The sequence below is a fragment of the Ranitomeya variabilis genome, chromosome 6 (assembly GCF_051348905.1).
Source record: "Ranitomeya variabilis isolate aRanVar5 chromosome 6, aRanVar5.hap1, whole genome shotgun sequence".
Lineage (NCBI taxonomy): Eukaryota > Metazoa > Chordata > Amphibia > Anura > Dendrobatidae > Ranitomeya > Ranitomeya variabilis.
Genome location: NC_135237.1, coordinates 294,361,849 through 294,381,180, shown reverse-complemented (window position 1 = coordinate 294,381,180; position 19,332 = coordinate 294,361,849).

Below are 19,332 nucleotides of genomic sequence, written 5' to 3'. Positions count from 1 at the left end.
TGCCACTGGGCAACATAGACTTTCAACTCCCTCCAAAGGTTTTCTATGGGGTTGAGATCTTGTGATTGGCTATGCGACTCCAGGACTTTCATATGCTTCTTACAAAGCCACTTCTTCATTGCCCTGGCAGTGTTCTTGGGATCATTATCATGCTGAAAGACCCATCAATGTTTCATCTTCAATGCCCTTGCTGATGGACGGAGATTTGCACTCAAAATCTAACGATCCATGGCCCCATTCATTCTTTCATGTACACGGTTCAGTCATCCTGGTCCCTTTGCCGAGAAACAGCCCCAAAGCATGATGTTGCCACCCCCATGCTTCACAGTAGGCATGGTGTTCTTAGGATGCAACTCAGCATTCTGTCTCCTCCAAGCATGATGACTTTTGTATCTACCAAATAGTTCTACTTTGGTTTCATCAAGCCATAGGACATTCTCCAAATACTCCACAAGAAAAAAACAGAAGGCTGACAGCACTCACTTGCTGGGGCACCCGTTCCACGTCCAGGGAACCCTCCAGGACACTCAAAGCTTCAAAAGATAAAGTGACAGCGCTCCATCCAGGTGTAGTAGTACAAAAGAGTAAGTTTATTGTGCCATACAACAGCTGTTTATCTTTTGAGTCTCCAAATACTCTTCTGGATAATCCAAATGCTCTCTAGCAAATTTCAGATGGGCCCGGACATGTACTGCCTTAAGCAGGGGGACACGTCTAGCACTGCTGGATCTGAGTCCCTGGTGGCGTAGTGTGTTACTGATGTTAGCCTTTGTTACAGTGGTCCCAGCTCTATGCAGGTCATTCACTAGGTCCCCCGTGTGGTTCTGGGATTTTTGCTCAACATTCTTGTGATCATTTTGACTCCATGGGGTGAGATCTTGCATGGATCACTAGCTCAAAGGAGATTATCAGTGGTCTTGTATGTCTTCCATTTTCTTATTATTGCACCCTCAGTTGATTTCATCACACCAAGCTGCTTGCCTATTGCAGATTCAGTCTTCTGTAGCCTGGTACAGGGCTACAATTTTGTTTCTGGTGTCTTTCAACAGCTCTTTGGTCTTCACCATAGTGGAGTTTGGAGTGTGACTGTTTGAGGTTGTCGACAGGTGTCTTTTATACTGATAACAAGTTCAAACAAGTGACATTACTATAGGTAATGAGTGCAGGACAGAGGAGGCTCTTAAAGAAGTTACAGGTCTGTGAGAGCCAGAAATCTTGCATGTTTTTAGGAGACCAAAAACTTATTTTCCACCATAATTTGCAAAATATATCTTGCCAAATCAGACAAGATGATTTTCTGGATTTGCTTTCTCATTTTGACACTCATAGTTTTAGTCCACCTATGATGTCAATTACAAGCCTCTCTCATCTTTTTAAGTGGGAAAACTTGCAAAATTGGTGGCTGACTAAATACTTTTCCCCCCACTGTATGTGTGTACATATATGTGTATATACAGTATCTATATATATATATATATATATATATATATATATATATATAGTATTTATATACAGTATTAAAATTGTGCTTGTGCTTTGTCCTTACACTATGTTCCAAATTATTATGCAAATTAAATTTTTCTCAGATTTCCCTAAAAGGTCGGGGCAAATGACAGTCAGTCTAATAAAAGTCATCACCCGTTAGATTATACATTGAATTTTATTGAGAAACCTCCCAATGATAAGAGTATAATCTCCAAAATGAATAAAAACTCAAAATGCACTGTTCCAAATTATTAGGCACAGTAGAATTTCTAAACATTTGATATGTTTTAAAGAACTGAAACTGCTCATTTGTGGAATTTGCGGCATTAGGAGGTCACATTCACTGAACAAAAAAGCTATTTAACTCCAAAACATCCTAACAGGCCAAGTTACATGTTAACATAGGACCCTTCTTTGATATCACTTTCACAATTCTTGCATCCATTGAACTTGTGAGTTTTTGGAGAGTTTCTGCTTGTATTTCTTTGCGTGAAGTCAGAATTACCTCCGAGAGCTGCTGTTTTGGTGTGAACTGCCTCCCACCCTCAGAGATCTTTTGCTTGATGATACTCCAAAGGTTCTCTATAGGGTTGAGGTCAGGGGAAGATGGTGTCCACACCATGAGTTTATCTCCTTTTATTCCCATAGCAGCCAATGACTCAGAGGTATTCTTTGCAGCATCAGATGGTGCATTGTCATGCATGAAGAAGATTTTGCTCCTGAAGGCATGTTTCTCCTTTTTAAACCATGGAAGAAAGTTGTCAGTCAGAAACTTTATGTACTTTGCAGAGGTTATTTTCACACCTTTAGGAACCTTAAAGGGCCCTACCAGCTGTTTCCCCATGATTCCGGCCCAAAACATGACTCTTCCACTCCTTGCTGATGTCGCAGCCTTGTTGGGACATGGTGGCCATCCACTACTCCATCCATCTGGACCATCCACAGTTGCTCCACACTCATCAGTAAACAAGACTGTTGGAAAATTAGTCTTCATGTATGTCTGGGCCCACTGCAGAAGCGGTCTGCTTGTGAACACTGTTAAGGGGTGGCCGAATAGTAGGTCTATGCACCACAGCAAGCCAATAAACGATCCTACACCTTGAAGTTCGAGGGACTCCAGAGGCACCAGCAGCTTCAAATACCTGTTTGCTGTTTTGTAATGGCTTTTTAACAGCTGCTCTGTTAATCCGATTAACTTGACTGGCAAAAACCTTCCTCATTCTGCCATTATCAGCACGAACACATCTGTGCTCAGATTCAGCCACAAATCTCTTCACAGTATGATGATCACACTTAAGTTTTCGGGAAATATTTATTGTTTTCATCCCTTGACCAAGGCATTGCACTATTTGATGCTTTTCAGCAAGAGAGAGATCCTTTTTATTTCCCATATTGCTTGAAACCTGTGACCTGCTTAATAATGTGGAACATCATTTTTAAGTAGTTTTCCTTTAATTAGAATCACCTGGAAAACTAATTATCACGTGTTTCAGATTGATTTCAGTGATACATTGGGCCCTGAGACACAATACCATCCACCATCCACGAGTTTATTTGAAAAACAAAACAATTAAATCTTTACGACACTGAAATCCAATTTGCATAATAATTTGGAACACAGTGTATAATAAAAGTGGCAAAAAGTACAATCATGTACAGCGCTGGCGAAAATTAAGAGACCACTTCCTGCAAAATATTCAGTTTGCCTGATTTTTCTCTTCATAGGTATATTATTTAGTAAAATGTAAATTGTTCTGTTATTCTATAAACTTCTGACAATATGTCTCCAAATTTCCAAGCAATACATTTTGTATTTTTTTTCCAAAAAGGAAAAATGGTCTAAATTAAAAAAAATAACCAGTGCTTTCAGACCTCAAATAATGCAAAGAAAGCAAGTTCATAATCATTTAGAAACAATAATTCTAATGTTTTAACTCAGGAAGAGTTCAGAAATCAACATTTTGTGGATTAAGCCCGGCGTCACACTCAGCGTATGTAAATACGGTCCGTTTATTACGGCCGTAATACGCAGAAATGTTCCCAAAATAGTGATCCGTATGTCATCCGTAAGCAGGGTGTGGCAGCGTATTTTGCGCATGGCATCCTCCGTATGTAATCCGTATGGCATCTGTACTGCGACATCTAATGGATTTATGTGCTCAAATGTTCGTTAAAACATATATACAGTATGTATACACTCACCGGCCACTTTATTAGGTACACCATGCTAGTAACGGGTTGGACCCCCTTTTGCCTTCAGAACTGCCTCAATTCTTCGTGGCATAGATTCAACAAGGTGCTGGAAGCATTCCTCAGAGATTTTGGTCCATATTGACATGATGGCATCACACAGTTGCCGCAGATTTGTCGGCTGCACATCCCAAAGATGCTCCATACAAGGCAGGATGGATCCATGCTTTCATGTTGTTTACGCCAAATTCTGACCCTACCATCCGAATGTCGCAGCAGAAATCGAGACTCTTCAGACCAAGCAACGTTTTTCCAATCTTCTACTGTCCAATTTCGATGAGCTTGTACAAATTGTAGCCTCAGTTTCCTGTTCTTAGCTGAAAGGAGTGGTACCCGGTGTGGTCTTCTGCTGCTGTAGCCCATCTGCCTCAAAGTTCGACGCACTGTGCATTCAGAGATGCTCTTAGGCCTACCTTGGTTGTAACGGGTGGCGATTTGAGTCACTGTTGCCTTTCTATCAGCTCGAACCAGTCTGCCCATTCTCCTCTGACCTCTGGCATCAACAAGGCATTTCCGCCCACAGAACTGCCGCTCACTGGATTTTTTTTCTTTTTCGGACCATTCTCTGTAAACCCTAGAGATGGTTGTGCGTGAAAATCCCAGTAGATCAGCAGTTTCTGAAATACTCAGACCAGCCCTTCTGGCACCAACAACCATGCCACGTTCAAAGGCACTCAAATCACCTTTCTTCCCCATACTGATGCTCGGTTTGAACTGCAGGAGATTGTCTTGACCATGTCTACATGCCTAAATGCACTGAGTTGCCGCCATGTGATTGGCTGATTAGAAATTAAGTGTTAACAAGAAGTTGGACAGGTGTACCTAATAAAGTGGCCGGTGAGTGTATATACTGTGTATATATATATATATATATATATATATATATATATATGTCATTGAGATACACACATATATATATATATATATATATATATATATATATATATATACAGTACAGACCAAAAGTTTGGACACACGTTCTCATTTAAAGATTTTTCTGTATCTTCGTGACTATGAAAATTGTACATTCACATTCACACTGAAGGCATCAAAACTATGAATTAACACATGTGGAATTATATACTTAACAAAAAAGTGTGAAACAACTGAAAATATGTCTTATATTCTAAGTTCTTCAAAGTAGCCACCTTTTGCTTTGATGACAGCTTTGCACACTCTTGGCATTCTCTTGATAAGCTTCAAGAGGTAGTTACCGGAAATGGTCTTCCAACAATCTTGAAGGAGTTCCCAGAGATGCCTAGCACTTGTTGGCCCTTTTGCCTTCACTCTGCGGTCCAGCTCACCCCAAACCATCTCGATTGGGTTCAGGTTTGGTGACGGTGGAGGCCAGGTCATCTGGCGTAGCACTCCATCACTCTCCTTCTTGGTCAAATAGCCCTTACACAGCCTGGAGGTGTGTTTGGGGTCATTGTCCTGTTGAAAAAAAAATGTTGGTCCAACTAAACGCAAACCGGATGGAATAGCATGCCGCTGCTAGATGCTGTGGCAGCCATGCTGGTTCAGTATGCCTTCAATTTTGAATAAATCCCCAACAGTGTCACCAGCAAAGCACCCCCACACCATCACACCTCCTTCTCCATGCTTCACAGTGGGAGCCAGGAATCTAGAATCCATCCGTTCACCTTTTCTGCATCGCACAAAGACACGGTGGTTGGAACCAAAGATCTCAAATTTGGGACTCATCAGACCAAAGCACAGATTTCCACTGGTCTAATGTCCATTCCCTGTGTTATTTAGCTCAAAGAAGTCTCTTCTGCTTGTTGACTGTCCTTAGCAGTGGTTTCCTAGTTTCCATGAAGGCCTGCTGCACAAAGTCTCCTCTTAACAGTTGTTGTAGAGATGTGTCTGCTGCTAGAACTCTGTGTGGCATTGACCTGGTCTCTAATCTGAGCTGCTGTTAACCTGCGATTTCTGAGGCTGGTGACTCGGATAAACTTATCCTCAGAAGAAGAGACGACTCTTGGTCTTCCTTTCTTGGGGCGGTCCTCATGTGAGCCAGTTTCTTTGTAGCGCTTGATGGTTTTTGCCACTGCACTTGGGGACACTTTCAAAGTTTTCCCAATTTTTCGGACTGCCTGACCTTTATTTCTTAAAGTAATGATGGCCACTCATTTTTCTTTACTTAGAATTTGTATTATGGCAAGAAAAAAGCAGCTAACAGTCTATTCAGTAGGCCTATCAGCTGTGTATCCACCAGTCTTCTGCTCAACACAACTGATGGTCCCAATCCCATTTATAAAGCAAGAAATCACACTTATTAAACCTGACAGGGCACATCTGTAAAGTGAAAACCATTCCCGGTGACTACCTCTTGAAGCTCATCAAGAGAATGGCAAGAGTGTGCAAAGCAGTCATCAAAGCAAAAGGTGGCTACTTTGAAGAACCTAGAATATAAGACTTATTTTCAGCTGTTTCACACTTTTTTGTTACATATATAATTCCACATGTGTTAGTTCATAGTTTTGATGCCTTCAGTGTGAATTTACAATTTTCATAGTCATGAAAATACAGAAAAATCTTTAAATGTGAAGGTGTGTCCAAACTTTTGGTCTGTACTGTATATACTGTATTTATATTTAATTCAGCGCGAGATATGTGAAAAGCCGGTAATTCAATTGCCGGCTTTTCATTTCTCCTTCCCAAACCCGACAGGATATGAGACATGGTTTACATAAAGTAAACCATCTCATATCCCTTTTTTTTGCATATTAAACACTACTAATGTTAGTAGTGTGTATGTGCAAAATTTGGGCGCTATAGCTTGTAAAATAAAGGGTTAAATGGCGGAAAAAATTGGCGTGGGCTCCCGCGCAATTTTCTCCGCCAGAGTGGTAAAGCCAGTGACTGAGGGCAGATATTAATAGCCTAGAGACGGTCCATGGTTATTGGCCCCCTTGCTACAAACATCTTCCCCCAGCCACCCCAGAAAAGGCACATCTGGAAATCCGCCTATTCTGGCACTTGGCCACTCTTTTCCCACTCCCGTGTAGTGGTGGGATATGGGGTAATGAAGGGTTAATGTCACCTTGCTATTGTAAGGTGACATTAAGCCAGATTAATAATGGAGAGGCATCAATTATGACACCTATCCATTATTAATCTAATACTACGAAATGGTTAATTAACCCTTCATTACCCCATATCTCACCGCTACACGGGAGTGGGAAGAGAGTGGCCAAGTGCCAGAATAGGCGCTGTTGTGAATTCCGTTCTTGGACTCCCTCCTGTGGTCATGAATGGTACTTCAGTGAGTTCTGTCTTTGGACTCCCTCTGGTGGCTTTGAGTGGTACTGCTGATCCTTGAGGTTGCTTTCCCAGCTGCCCTCGTTTATCGCTAGGCTGGCTTCTCTATTTAACTCCACTCAGATCGTTACCTCATGCCTGCTGTCAATGTTTCAGTACTGGTTCAGATCTCTCTTGGATTTCTCTGATCACTTGACTGTTCCAACAGAAGCTAAGTCCCTGCTAGCTTATTTATTGTTTATTGCGTTCTGAATATATTTCTTAGTACTTGCTAAGTTCTATCCAGCTTGCTTTCATGATATCTCCTTGCTAGCTGGAAGCTCTGGGGGTGCAGGGTTGCACTCACGGTGTGGAGGGCTTTTTGCACACTCTGCGTGGTTTTTGTAGTTTTTTGTGCTGACCGCATAGATCCCTTTACTATCCTCTGTCTAACTAGTGAAGACTGGCCTCCTTTAACCTGTTTCATTCCTGTGTTTGTGACTTTCCTCTTAACTCACCGTCAATATTTGTGGGGGCTGCCTTTTCCTTTGGGGAATTTCTCTGAGGCAAGGTAAGGCTTATTTTCCTATCTTTAGGGGTAGTTAGCTCTTAGGCTGTGAAGAGGCGTCTAGGGAGAGTTAGGTACGCTCCACGGCTATTTCTAGTGTTTGTGTGATAGGATTAGTGTTGCGGTCAGCAGAGCTCCCACTCCCCAGAGCTTGTCCCGATTTCCAGTTTAACCATCAGGTCATTCTGGGTGCACCTAACCACCAGGCCCATAACAGTACAGCAGGCCACAAAGTGTTAATGCATCTCAAAAGAGGGATAAGAGAAGTTCCGAGACCATTTTTTTTTCTCTGCAGTGTGTTTTGTCTTTCTTCTCCCCTTAACCTCTGGGTGGTTCAGGACTCAGGTGTAGATATGGATATTCAAGGTCTGCCTTCTTGTGTCGATCAACTCACTGCAAGGGTGCAAAGCATTCAAGATTACGTAGTTCAGAATCCGATGTTAGAGCCTAGAATTCCAATTCCTGATTTGTTTTCTGGGGATAGATCTAAGTTCCTGAATTTCAAAAATAATTGTAGACTGTTTCTTGCTCTGAAACCCCGCTCCTCTGGTGACCCCATTCAGCAAGTAAAAATTATTATTTCTTTGTTACGTGGTGACCCTCAAGACTGGGCATTCTCCCTTGCGCCAGGAGATCCTGCACTGCTTAATGTAGATGCGTTTTTTCTGGCGCTTGGATTGCTTTATGATGAACCTGTGGATCAGGCAGATAAAATCTTGCTGGCTTTGTGTCAGGGTCAGGATGAAGCGGAGGTATATTGCCATAAGTTTAGAAAGTGGTCTGTGCTTACTCAATGGAATGAGTGTGCCCTGGCAGCAATTTTCAGAAAGGGTCCTTCTGAAGCCCTTAAGGATGTTATGGCGGGGTTCCCCATGCCTGCTGGTCTGAATGAATCAATGTCCTTCGCCATTCAGATCGATCGGCGCTTGCGTGAGCACAAAATTGTGCACCATTTGGCGGTTTCCTCTGAGCAGAGGCCTGAGCCTATGCAATGTGACAGGACTTTGACCAGAGCTGAACGGCAAGAACACAGACGTCAGAATGGGCTGTGTTTTTACTGTGGTGACTCCACTCATGCTATCTCTGATTGTCCTAAGCGCACTAAGCGGTTCGCTAGGTCAGTCACCATTGGTACAGTACAGCCTAAATTTCTTTTGTCCGTTACTCTGATTTGCTCTTTGTCGTCCTACTCTGTTATGGCATTTGTGGATTCGGGCGCTGCCCTGCATTTGATGGACTTGGAGTTTGCCAGGCGCTGTGGTTTTCTCTTGGAGCCCTTGCAGTATCCTATTCCACTAAGGGGAATTGATGCTACGCCTTTGGCCAAGAATAAACCTCAGTACTGGACTCAGTTGACCATGTGCATGGCTCCTGCGCACCAGGAGGATATTCGCTTTTTGGTGTTGCATAATTTGCATGATGTGGTCGTGTTGGGTTTGCCATGGCTGCAGGTTCATAATCCAGTATTGGTTTGGAAATCAATGTCTGTGTCTAGTTGGGGTTGCCAAGGGGTACATGGTGACGTTCCTTTGTTGTCAATTTCTTCTTCCACTCCTGCTGAAGTTCCTGAGTTTCTGTCGGGTTACCGGGATGTATTTGATGAGCCCAAATCCAGTGCCCTACCTCCTCATAGGGATTGTGATTGTGCTATCAATTTGATTCCTGGTAGTAAGTTTCCTAAGGGCCGACTTTTCAATTTATCTGTGCCAGAACACGCCGCTATGCGAAGTTATATAAAGGAGTACTTGGAGAAAGGGCATATTCGCCCGTCATCGTCACCGTTGGGAGCAGGGTTCTTTTTTGTGGCCAAGAAGGATGGTTCTCTGAGACCCTGTATAGATTACCGCCTTCTTAATAAAATCACGGTCAAATTTCAGTACCCTTTGCCTCTACTGTCTGATTTGTTTGCTCAGATTAAGGGGGCTAGTTGGTTCACCAAGATAAATCTTCGAGGGGCGTATAACCTTGTGCGTATTAAACAGGGCGATGAATGGAAAACAGCATTTAATACGCCCGAGGGCCATTTTGAGTACTTGGTGATGCCATTCGGACTTTCTAATGCTCCATCTGTGTTTCAGTCCTTTATGCATGACATCTTCCGAAGGTATCTGGATAGATTCATGATTGTATATCTGGATGATATGTTGGTCTTTTCGGATGATTGGGAGTCTCATGTGAAGCAGGTCAGAATGGTATTCCAGGTCCTTCGTGCTAATTCCTTGTTTGTGAAGGGGTCTAAATGTCTCTTCGTAGTTCAGAAGGTTTCCTTTTTGGGCTTCATTTTTTCCCCTTCTACTATCGAGATGGATCCTGTTAAAGTTCAGGCCATTTATGATTGGACTCAGCCTACATCTGTGAAGAGCCTTCAGTAATTCCTGGGTTTCGCTAATTTTTACCGTCGCTTCATCGCTAATTTTTCTAGTGTTGTTAAACCGTTGACTGATTTGACCAGGAAAGGTGCTGATGTCGTGAATTGGTCCTCTACGACCGTTGAGGCTTTTCAGGAGTTGAAATGTCGTTTCTCTTCGGCTCCTGTGTTGTGTCAGCCAGATGTTTCGCTCCCTTTTCAGGTCGAGGTTGATGCTTCTGAGATTGAAGCAGGGGCTGTTTTGTCTCAAAGATGTTCTGATGGCTCTGTGATGAAGCCATGTGCCTTCTTTTCTAGAAAGTTTTCGCCTGCTGAGCGTAATTATGATGTTGGCAATCGGGAATTGTTGACTATGAAGTGGGCATTCGAGGAGTGGCGTCATTGGCTTGAGGGAGCCAAACATCGCGTGGTGGTCTTAACGGATCACAAGAATCTGACTTATCTTGAGTCTGCCAAGCGGTTAAATCCTAGACAGGCTCGATGGTCGCTGTTTTTCTCCCGTTTCGATTGTGTGGTTTCATACCTTCCGGGTTCTAAGAATGTGAAGGCTGATGCCCTTTCAAGGAGTTTTGTGCCTGATTCTCCAGGAATCCCTGAGCCGGCTGGTATTCTCAAAGAGGGGGTGATTCTGTCTGCCATCTCCCCTGATTTGCGGCGGGTGATGCAGGAGTTTCAGGCTGATAGACCTGACTGTTGTCCAGCGGGGAAATTGTGTTTCCCTGATAGATGGACTAGCAGAGTTATCTCTGAGGTTCATTGTTCGGTGTTGGCTGGTCATCCTGGGATTTTTGGTACCAGAGATTTGGTGGCTAGATCCTTTTGGTGGCCTTCCTTGTCACGGGATGTGCATTCTTTCGTTCAGTCCTGTGGGACTTGTGCTCGGGCTAAGCCCTGTTGTTCTCGTGCCAGTGGGTTGCTTTTGCCCTTGCCGGTCCCGAAAAGGCCCTGGACGCATGTTTCCATGGATTTTATTTCAGATCATCCTGTCTCTCAAAGGATGTCTGTCATCTGGGTGGTTTGTGATCGCTTCTCTAAGATGGTCCATTTGGTACCCTTGCCTAAATTGCCTTCCTCCTCTGATTTGGTTCCATTATTTTTCCAGCATGTGGTTCGTTTGCATGGCATTCCGGAGAACATTGTGTCTGACAGAGGTTCCCAGTTTGTTTCGAGGTTTTGGCGGTCCTTTTGTCCTAAGATGGGCATTGATTTGTCTTTTTCTTCAGCTTTCCATCCTCAGACAAATGGCCAAACCGAACGAACCAATCAGACCTTAGAAACCTATCTGAGATGCTTTGTTTCTGCTGATCAGGATGATTGGGTGACCTTCTTGCCATTGGCTGAGTTCGCCCTGAATAATTGGGCCAGTTCGGCTACTTTGATTTCGCCTTTTTTTTGCAATTCTGGTTTTCATCCTCGTTTTTCTTCGGGGCAGGTTGAGCCTTCGGACTGTCCTGGCATGGATTCTGTGGTGGACAGGTTGCAGCAAATTTGGACTCATGTAGTGGACAATTTGACATTGTCCCAGGAGAAAGCTCAACGTTTCGCTAACCGCTGTCGCTGTGTTGGTCCCCGACTTCGTGTTGGGGACTTGGTTTGGTTGTCATCTCGTTATGTTCCTATGAAGGTTTCTTCTCCTAAGCTTTAGCCTCGTTTCATTGGTCCTTATAAGATTTCTGAAATTCTCAATCCTGTGTCGTTTCGTTTGGCCCTTCCAGCTTCTTTTGCCATCCATAATGTGTTCCATAAGTCGTTGCTGCGGAGATATGTGGCGCCTATGGTTCCCTCCATTGACCCTCCTGCTCCGGTGTTGGTCGAGGGGGAGTTGGAGTATGTGGTAGAGAGGATTTTGGATTCTCGTGTTTCGAGGCGGATATTTCAATACCTGGTCAAATGGAAGGGCTATGGTCAGGAGGATAATTCCTGGGTTGTTGCCTCCGATGTCCATGCTGCCGATTTAGTTCGTGCCTTTCATTTGGCTCGTCCTGATCGGCCTGGGGGACCTGGTGAGGGTTCGGTGACCCCTCCTCAAGGGGGGGTACTGTTGTGAGTTCCATTCTTGGTCTCCCTCCTGTGGTCATGAATGGTACTTCAGTGAGTTCTGTCTTTGGACTCCCTCTGGTGGCTTTGAGTGGTACTGCTGATCCTTGAGGTTGCTTTCCCAGCTGCCCTCGTTTATTGCTAGGCTGGCTTCTCTATTTAACTCCACTCAGATCGTTACCTCATGCCTGCTGTCAATGTTTCAGTACTGGTTCAGATCTCTCTTGGATTTCTCTGATGACCTGACTGTTCCAACAGAAGCGAAGTCCCTGCTAGCTTATTTATTGTTTATTGCATTCTGAATATATTTCTTAGTACTTGCTAAGTTCTGTCCAGCTTGCTTTCATGATATCTCCTTGCTAGCTGGAAGCTCTGTGGGTTACACCTCCACACCGTGAGTCGGTGTGGAGGGCTTTTTGCACACTCTGCGTGGTTTTTGTAGTTTTTTAGTGCTGACCGCATAGATCCCTTTACTATCCTCTGTCTATCTAGTGAAGACTGGCCTCCTTTGCTAATACCTGTTTCATTCCTGTGTTTGTGACTTTCCTCTTAACTCACTGTCAATATTTGTGGGGGCTGCCTTTTCCTTTTGGGAATTTCTCTGAGGCAAGGTAAGGCTTATTTTCCTATCTTTAGGGGTAGTTAGCTCTTAGGCTGTGAAGAGGCATCTAGGGAGAGTTAGGTACGCTCCACGGCTATTTCTAGTGTTTGTGTGATAGGATTAGTGTTGTGGTCAGCAGAGCTCCCACTCCCCAGAGCTTGTCCCGATTTCCAGTTTAACCATCAGGTCATTCTGGGTGCACCTAACCACCAGGCCCATAACAAGGCGCATCTTCCAGATGTGCCTTTTCTGGGGTGGCTGGGGGCAGATGTTTGTAGCCAGGGGGGCCAATAACCATGGACCCTCTCTAGACTATTAATATCTGCCCTCCGTCACTGGCTTTACCACTCTGGCGGAGAAAATTGCGCGGAAGCCCATGCCAATTTTTTCCACGATTTAACCCTTTATTTTACAAGCCACAGTGCCCAAATTTTGCACATACACACTACTAACATTAGTAGTGTGGAATAAGCAAAAAAAAAGGGATATGAGATAGTTTACTATATGTAAACCATGTCTCATATCATGTCGGGTTTGGGAAGGAGAAATGAAAAGCTGGCAATTGAATTATCGGCTTTTCTATAGAACTCCGCTGCGTATTTCTCGCAAGTCACACTGCTGGTCCGTGTGTAATCCGTATTTTTCTCACCCCATAGACTTTCATTAGCGATTTTTTTGCGCAATATGGTGACAAACGCAGCATGCTGCGATTTTCTACGTCCGTAGAAAACCGTATAATACGGATACGTAAAATATGGCTGATAGGAGCTGGGACATAGAGAATCATTGGGCCGTGTGTTATGCATATTTTAACGATGTATTTTCTGCGCTCATATGTCCGTAAAACTCGCTAATGTAACGCCGGCCTCACCATGATTTTTTATTGCAGCTTTCAAGCGTCTTGGCATGCTTTCCACAAGTCTTTCACATTGCTCCTGGTGCAAACATTTAAACAGTTCTTCTTTGCTTGATGGCTTGTTACTATCCATCACCCTCTTGTTTACATTCCAGAGGTTTTCAATGGGGTTCAGGTCTGGAGATTGGGCTTCCCATGACAGTGTTTTGATGTAGTGGTCTCTTAATTTTTGCAAGAGCTGTATACTACAATGGCCTGCTAATGATCAGCTATTTTTGTTATTCTTGTGCATCTATCTCCACAGCCATATTTTTTAATTTACAATTATTGTAGTAAAGAAAATACCACATAAAGGGTTTTGTGTTCATGATATTATCTGTGCACAATAAATAAATTCATCTTATCCCATTTAACTATGCCATGGCCAGTCTTTATTATGGATATCAAAAACTTAAAAGGAATAGAAGAGGTTGCTTTGATGTAGAGATGCACAGGAGACCCATATATGACATATCATTGTAAAAAGGTAATACTTTTGGTCCATGAAAGCTAACATTAAGAAGCTAATTTGCCAAAAGTAAGAGGTTAAAAGTAAATATTAAATTTTTAATATTTTTATATTTAAAAGTAAATATAAAACCTTTATTTTGGAGAGTTGATGTAAGTATTTTTTTGGCAATCAGTTTTTTTGTTTTAACCCCTTAACCCCCAAGGGTGGTTTGCTTGTTAATGACCGGGCCAATTTTTACAATTCTGACCACTGTCCATTTATGAGGTTATAACTCTGGAATGCTTTAAAGGATCCCAGTGATTCTGACATAGTTTTCTCGTGACATATTGTACTTCATGATAGTGGTAAAGTTTCTTTGATATTACCTGTGTTTATTTGTAAAAAAAAAAACGGAAATTTGGCGAAAATTTTGAAAATTTCGTAATTTTCCAACTTTGAATTTTTATGCAATTAAATCACAGATATGTCACAGATATGTCACCAAAAATACTTAATAAGTGACATTTCCCACATGTCTACTTTACATCAGCACAATTTTTTAACCAAAATTTTTTTTTTAAGGGAGTTATAAGGGTTAAAAGTTGACAAAGCAATTTCTCATTTTTACAACACTTTTTTTTTAGGGACCATATCTCATTTGAAGTCATTTTGAGGGGTCTATATGATATAAAATAACCAAGTGACCAAGTGTGACACCATTCTAAAAACTGAATCCCTCAAGGTGCTCAAAACCACATTCAAGAAGTTTATTAAGCCTTCAGGTGTTTCACAGGAATTTTTGGAATGTTTAAATAAAAATGAACATTTAACTTTTCTTCACAGAAAATTTAATTCAGTTCCAATTTGTTTTATTTTACCAAGGGTAAGAGGAGAAAATGGACCCCAAAAGTTGTTGTACAATTTGTCCTGAGTACGCCTATACCCCATATGTGGGGGTAAACCACTGTTTGGGCACATGGCAGAGCTCGGAAGCAAAGGAACGCCAGTTGACTTTTCAATGCAAAATTGACTGGAATTAAGATGGGATGTCATGTTGCGTTTGCAGAGCCCCTGATGTGCCTAAACATTGAAACCCCCAACAAGTGACACCATTTTGGAAAGTAGACCCCCTAAGGAACTTATCTTGATGTGTGGAGAGCACTTTGACCCATTAAGTGATTCACAGAAGTTTATAATGCAGAGCCGTAAAAATAAAAAGTCATATTTTTTCACAAAAATGATCTTTTCACCCCCAATTTTTTATTTTCCCAAGGGTAAGAGAAGAAATTGGACACCAAAAGTTGTTGTACAATTTGTCCTGAGTACGCTGATACCCCATATGTGGGGGTAAACCACTGTTTGGGCACATGGGAGAGCTCGGAATAAAAGGAGCGCCGTTTGACTTTTCAATGCAAAATTGACAGGAATTGAGATGGGACGCCATGTTGCGTTTGGAGAGCCACTGATGTGCCTTAACATTGAAACCTCCCACAAGTGACCCCATATTGGAAACTAGACCCCCAAGGAACTTATCTAGATATGTTGTGAGAACTTTGAACCCCCAAGTAGTGTTGAGCGATACCGTCCGATACTTGAAAGTATCGGTATCGGAAAGTATTGGCCGATACCGGCAAAGTATCAGATCTAATCCGATACCGATACCCGATACCAATACAAGTCAATGGGACACCAAGTATCGGATGGTATCCTGTATGGTTCCCAGGGTCTGAAGGAGAGGAAACTCTCCTTCAGGCCCTGGGATCCATATCAATGTGTAAAAGAAAGAATAAAAATAAAAAATAGGGATATACTCACCCTCTGACGCGCCCTGGACTTTACCGCCGTAACCGGGAGCCGTTGTACCTAAGAATGTGCGCTTGAAGGGCCTTAGATGACGTCACGGTGCTCTGATTACACTACAGTTTATAATGCAGAGCCATTAAAATAAAAAATCTTTCTTTTTTCACAAAAATTAATTTTTAGCCCCCAGTTTTGTATTTTTTCAAGGGTAACAGTTGAAATTGGACCCCAAAAGTTGTTGTACAATTTGTCCTGAGTACGATAATACCCCATATGTGGGGGGAACCACCGTTTGAGTGCATGGCAGAGCTCGGAAGGGAAGGAGCATTATTTGGAATGCAGACTTAGATGATTGGTCTGCAGGCATCACATTGTGTTTGCAGAGCCCCTAATGTACCTAAACAGTAGAAACCCCCCACAATTGACCCCATATTGGATACTAGACCCCCCAAGGAACTTATCTAGATGTGTTATGAGAACTTTGAACCCCCAAGTGTTTCACTACAGTTTATAATGCAGAGCCGTGAAAATAAAAAATCTTTTTTTTCCACAAAAATTATTTTTTACCCCCCAGTTTTGTATTTTTCCAAGGGTAACAGGGGAAATTGAACCCCAAAAGTTGTTGTCCAATGTGTCCTGAGTATGCTGATACTCCATATGTTGGGGTAAACCCCTGTTTGGGCGCACAGGAGAGCTCGGGAGGGAAGGAGCACTGTTTTACATTTTCAACGCAGAATTGGCTGGAATTGAGATCGGACACCATGTCGCGTTTGGAGAGCCCCTGATGTGCCTAAACAGTGGAAACCTCCCAATTATAACTGAAACCCTAATCCAAACACATCCCTAACCCTAATTCCAACGGTAACCCTAACCACACCCCTAACTCTGACACACCCCTAACCCTAATCCCAATCCTATTCCCAACCGTAAATGTAATCCAAACCCTAACCCTAACTTTAGCTCCAACCCTATCCCTAACTTTAGCCCCAACCCTAACTGTAGCCTTATCCCTAGCCCCAACCCTAACCCTAACCCTAGCCCTAACCTTAACCCTAGCCCTAACCCTTGCCCTAACCCTAACCCTAGTTCCTAACCCTAACCCTAGCCCTAACCCTAACCCTAATAGGAAAATCGAAATAAATACATTTTTTTAATTTTTTTTATTTTTCGCTAACTAAGGGGGTGATGAAGGGGGGGTTGATTTACTTTTATAGCGTTTTTTTAGCGGATTTTTATGATTGTCAGCCGTCACACACTGAAAGATGCTTTTTATTGCAAACAATATTTTTTGCGTTACCACATTTTGAGAGCTATAATTTTTCCACATTTTGGTTCACAGAGTCATGTGAGGTCTTGTTTTTTTTGTGGGACGAGTTGACGTTTTTATTGGTAACATTTTCGGGCACATGACATTTTTTGATCGCTTTTTATTCCGATTTTTGTGAGGCAGAATGACCAAAAACCAGCTATTCATGAATTTCTTTTTGGGGGAGGCTTTTATACCTTTCCACGTTTGATAAAATGGATAAAGCAGTTTTATTCTTCGGGTCAGTACAATTACAGCGTTACCTCATTTATATCATTTTTTATGTTTTGGCGCTTTTATACGATAAAAACTATTTTCTATAAAAAATAATTATTTTTGCATCTCTTTATTCTGAGGACTATAACTTTTTTATTTTTTCTTTGATGATGCTGTATCATGGCTTGTTTTTTGCGGGACAAAATGGTGTTTTCAGCGGTACCATAGTTAATTTATATCCGTCTTTTTGATTGCGTGTTATTCCACTTTTTGTTTGGCGGTATGATAATAAAACGTTGTTTTTTGCCTCTGTTTTTTTTTTTGTTTTGTTTTTTTTACGGTGTTCACTAAAGGGGTTAACTAGTGGGACAGTTTTATAGGTCGGGTCGTTACGGACGCGGCGATACTAAATATGTGTACTTTTATTGTTTTTTTTATTTAGATACAGAAATGTATTTATAGGAACAATATATTTTTTTGGGGGGGGAATTTTTTTTGGATTTTTTTTTTTTTTTACACATATGAATATTTTTTTTTACACTATAACATTGCCCCAGGGGGGCATCATGTTATAGTGTAAGATCGCTAATCTGACACTTTGCTGTACACTGTGTCAGATCGGCGATCTGACATGCACAGCTCCTGGCTTCCCGGCGCCTGCTCTGAGCAGGCGCTGTGAAGCCACCTCCCTGCAGGACCCAGATGCCGCAGCCATTTTGGATCCGGGCCTGCTGCAGTGAGGAGGAGGTAAGAGACCCTCAGAGCAAAGCGATCCATCGCGTTGCTCTGGGGGTCTCAGGGAAGCCCGCAGGGAGCCCCCTACCTACGCGATGCTTCCCTATTCTGCCGGAACACTGCGCTCATGCTGCGATAGTCAGCTGACACCCGGCCGTGATCGGTCGCGCTCCCCCTGTGAGCGCGGCCGATCGCATATGACGTACTATCCGGTCGGTGGTCATACGGGCCCACCCCACCTTGACGGGATAGTACGTCTAATGTCAGAAAGGGGTTAAACTACATTCCATCTCACAATAGAGAAAAAAGACAGCAAGAAAAAACCCCCCAGATAAAATCAAGAAAATATAAGGAAAAGTTCATCAGCTCACCCTTGAGTTGTCCCCAGCAGGTGCAGTAATCCACGAAGGTGCATGGAATAGCATTCAAGCTCGCATGCAAAATGAATCCATGATTATCCAGCACTTCTTTTTGATTATAAAAAAAACTTATCTTTATTCATATCTTCTTAATGGATTATGATTAAGACCCACACATGGGTCGAAACACGTAAAGTTTTATTCTCATGTGGGACTAGCTATCCCTTTCTGTCTTGATCTCTAACAATGATTTTAAGAGGATTTGAATAAAGATAAAAAAAAAATTATAATCCAGAAGATGTGCTGGATAATCATGGATTAACCCAGATAAATCAAGGTATGCTTAGTGTTGTTGTCATGAAGAAAGCTGGAATTTCAGTTCATGTGTAACTGATGATTTTGCTGCAAAATTGAGCTGTTCATAATTCCTTCTATCTTGACTAAAGCCCAGGATTCAGCTGCCTACAGTCACAAGAGGAAAAGGAGAGCTAGGCGCACATAAGGTGATGCAATATAGGGTACTAGAGGTGATGGAGTGCTCACCTGACCAGGTTATGAACTTTGCAACCCCATTGTATGCCCATAGACTATACAGCTGCTGCATTCACCTATGCAGATAGAAGGAAACCTTCATCTGCAAATGTATTGAGGATCCTTGGATCACTCTTCATCTCAAAGATTTTACCTGGCATAACATGTTAAAGACTCAGGCTAAAAGTCTGTGAGCAAATCAAATGATCACATTCCCAATTTGAAACAAATGTCCTATCATTATAAGTTTTTACACCACGTAGGATTTATAAGATGCATCTACAAATTAAAAAAGGAAAATCAGATAAGATTAGGACAGCAGTGAAAATAATCCATAAAAAGTGTAAATATATTTACTTTTCCTAATTTCTACAGATCTTAAGATATTCTGTATGTTTATTTACTTTTATATGTACTTTTAAATTTAAAATCCCATTTTTGTTAGTGTACTTATGTTTGAATAGTGAGACAATAATTCTCTTGTTTT